Genomic DNA, 3,568 nt, shown 5'->3' on the forward strand with positions numbered 1-3,568 from the left:
CTGGACGTGGGCACAAACGTTTCCCATCGGGAAGCAGCCTCCCTCTCCCCTTCCCCTTGCCTTTGGGGCGTGCGATTTAAGGTGATTGTGGGTTTTTTCCCAATAAAATCGGGTGGTTTGCTGCCGGTGCCCGGCTGGAGGAGTTGCAAAGGTAGCAGTGAGCTACTGGGATGCTGTGGAAAGTTTAGGATAGGCCGGTGGTAAAGCGTGCAAATAAATAATGATACTCAGTCACATGTAACGATTAGCAATTTGTCATAATATTAGAATAGAACATCCTCTTTAGCTGGTCCACAAGCAATCTCATTATATTTGTTTATTGTCTGCATAATTGGAACCATTTATTGGTATGTATTGAATACTGCCATGTTTTGCATGAGTGTTTACATTGTTTTTCATTTATTTTCTTTAGTTTGGCATAGGGAGTTCTGTGATTTGCTGCAATTAAGGGGAGTGATTTAAGTGTTTGCACGGAAGGGAAGCGTTTGGGAAGCGTAATGTTGAAACGAGATAAATAACTCTGCCTACCGAATAAAGTTTGGTTCAGAGGAACAAATACAGAAAGACTAAGTGGGTGCTGCAAACAGCGTAAATCCTGGAACAAAACACAAACCTCAAATGAAGCCAACGCCGGCTATTTTAATAATTTTTGTTACATTCCCTGGCGGGATCGTATTTAATTAAAACAGTAATTTTAAATGTAAGTAGTTACTGATGAATGCCCCAAAAAATCAGATCGCCCTTAAATTAACGTAGTATTGCTTAGCAATAATTAGACAACATCTCGACTACATGTAAACATTTGTCAAGACATTGTTTAGCATTTTACTGTGCTTTTATTAATATGTATGTATTCTGGTCGTTCCTAAAAAAAAAAATAATCTCACTAGAGGAGGGTATTTCTGACTAGACATGCCTATATTATTATTATTCATTTGTTTATCTGGAAACCTGTGATTTGTCTTTTGATCAGTATGCCCAGGCAGTGACAGAAAGATTTACACTTTCCTATTCTTCCTTTTAGATCTTGGATGAGTTTTGCAATGTGAAGTTCTGCATAGATGCCAGTCAACCAGATGTAGGAAACTGGCTCAAATATATCAAGTTTGCTGGATGCTACAATCAGCACAACCTTGTTGCATGTCAGATAAGTGATCAGGTATGTGGTGTTCACTTTCTGGACTTATTTTTTTAAGGAACTTTAAGGTGTCAATGGAAAAAAAAATTACCAGCAATTCACAACAGATTTTGGCCTGTTTGCTGTTACGGTAAAAGATAAGGCACAGATGTGAAATGCAGAATAGAGTCATTTTGATTATGGGCTGCAGATAATATGAATTTTCTATTTTTCCACGTTGTTGTTCAATTCATGAACAACCCCCTGGTTTTTTTTTTTTCTCTTGTACCTGATAAAAATTGAGACTGCTTGCTTAGGAATACAAAGCCTGTGTTTGCTGATTTGGGGTTAGTAGCATTTTCTGGCTCCTGTTCCAGTTCAGTTGGATTGCTACGTGAAACGGTTGCGTTGATCAGATGCTGTAATGTGAAATTAATGGGGAAAAAAAGATACGAAACTGATAATGCTGCCAATGAAGTTGTGTGCATGGGGCTTTGGATTTGAATGCACACGTGCATGAACATTGCTTTGCCTTCTCATACACTTTCCTCGAACTCCTGATACTTGTATGCTGAACCAGGATCTTCAGTGGTTTCCTTTTTCTTTTCATTTATTGCACTTAAATCCACTCTTTGTTGGGCTGAATCGTTATTTCTCCTTGCGTGTTGGAAAAAAGGCAGGAATAGGTGGAGGAAGGACGCAGTGAAGCATTTTGTTTTCAATTATGCTGATGAGTTATTAGGTGTTTCTTAAATCAAGCTTTGCTTTGGTCTGCGGATAACACACGCCACTATGAAATATTTTAATGGTGAAGTGAGGTTAAGAAAGCTCTACTTTAAAGTGAAATATCTAAAATAGCAAAGCAACAACTAGTGGTGAATTCTTGTTTCCAATTTAAACTTTGCTACCTGCAACATAGGATTTGATTCATTTAATCAGCGTTTCATTTTTCACCGCTTAATTAACTGCATCAGGTGAACGTTAAAGATTATCTTTAGCTGATTTAATTGCCTTGACAGTATTGAAAGAATCACAACCAGACACAAAGCTTCAATTAGAAATCATTCTTTCTAATCAAATTCCTTACGTATGGGAAATGAATGTGAGACAGCCTGCTATTTCCAGCACAGCATTAGGTATTTCGCTCATGCGAGGTAGCTGATTAAAACCCATTTAAATAACTTTTTCAGAAACTACGAGAAAAGATATTTTTTTCTTTTCATTTTCAACTTTTACAGTTCAGCCCTGAGCACACGTAACACAGAATGAGCCAGCCGACTGAGAAAGCATTTCTTTTTTTTTTTTTTTTTTATATAGCAGCTGGTTTGACTAAAGAAACCATAAAGATGATTAGTAAATGCAAAATACATTTTCTGAGTTGAAATATGCTTTACACTGAAAAACGATACATTCTCTCAGGGCAGAGCATTTACGGAACAGTGACACGAAAAGGAAACGGTATAGATTAATTGAAACAGCAAATTCACATATTTTAGGTTTAATAAGAGCTGGCATAGATAGGAAAGAGTAGAAGTGGAATCACGTGGATTGGTCAAGGCAACTTACTGTCTTCGCGTCGGTAGTGGCGATCTGCAACTGAAACTACACGCGAGGCCGAAGCACCAGCATCTACCTCTGCGCCGCAGACATGCACCCGCGTTTTGACGTTTTTGGAAGGAAAGTTATGGCGCTTGTAACTTTCTCTTTTTTTTTTTCTTTTTTTTTTTTTTTTTCTTTAGTGTTTACATTTCTGAGATTTGGTAATGGTGGCTGTACCCCTGCCAATAATTTCTTCCATTCACTGGAGACTTGTTATTTATTTTGCACAGTATCGTGCTGTTCATAATTTCATATTTTAATAGCTTATTGTTGCTGAGATTTGCAAATTAAGAACTGGTTGCCTTTCAAGTAGCGTGTTGTGAGCTGGGCGCTGTCAGCACGGGCTTGTTGTTCCTGCGGCCCTCTGGAAACGCTGCAAATTCACCCACAAAACTGTACGCACGCTCCAGCGTTTTATGACCAGAGCCTAAAAAGTTAATGCTAAAAATGTGCTCTTGAATCTTAAAGCGAAAAAGCCTTTCTAACAGCTCCTCCTTCTGCTTTCTTCTGGCACAAGCTCACCAGAGGTAATATAAAATATAATAGGAAGGCAAACTGGGAAATGGACCTGACATGGCCAAGCGTGTGCCTGTGCAAGGAGTGACAAACGCAAGTCGGGACTGAGCGTGCGTATGTGCCGGTGTAGGGACTGCGTGGGGCTGCCTTTGGGTCACCCTGCCTAGAAAAAAAGGGGGGAAAAATTAAAAAAAAGAAAAAAAAATTAAAAAAAAAAAAAAAAAAAAAGGTGAAGCCTGAGGACGTGCATCAGTGGTTGCAGCTCAGGCTGGGGGACAGCGGCGATGGAGCCCAGCTGGGATGGGAGGCCCCAGCTCAGCCGGAGCCGCAGCCAGG

General features: G+C 39.5%; 1 protein-coding gene across 4 annotated transcripts in view; it reads left to right on the forward strand.

The window, feature by feature from the left end:
- MECOM (MDS1 and EVI1 complex locus) overlaps positions 1-3,568 on the forward strand; it is a 200,063-nt gene that overhangs the window by 148,446 nt on the left and 48,049 nt on the right. For all 4 annotated transcript variants that reach the window (XM_009645775.2, XM_009645776.2, XM_009645777.2 and 1 more), the window contains exon 2: positions 1,025-1,159. The gene's annotated coding sequence lies outside the window, so the exon portion shown is untranslated. The remainder of the gene's footprint in view (positions 1-1,024; positions 1,160-3,568) is intronic.

This window comes from Egretta garzetta, unplaced genomic scaffold, assembly GCF_000687185.1.
Source record: "Egretta garzetta isolate BGI_Z169 unplaced genomic scaffold, ASM68718v1 scaffold638, whole genome shotgun sequence".
NCBI classification, from domain to species: Eukaryota; Metazoa; Chordata; class Aves; order Pelecaniformes; family Ardeidae; genus Egretta; species Egretta garzetta.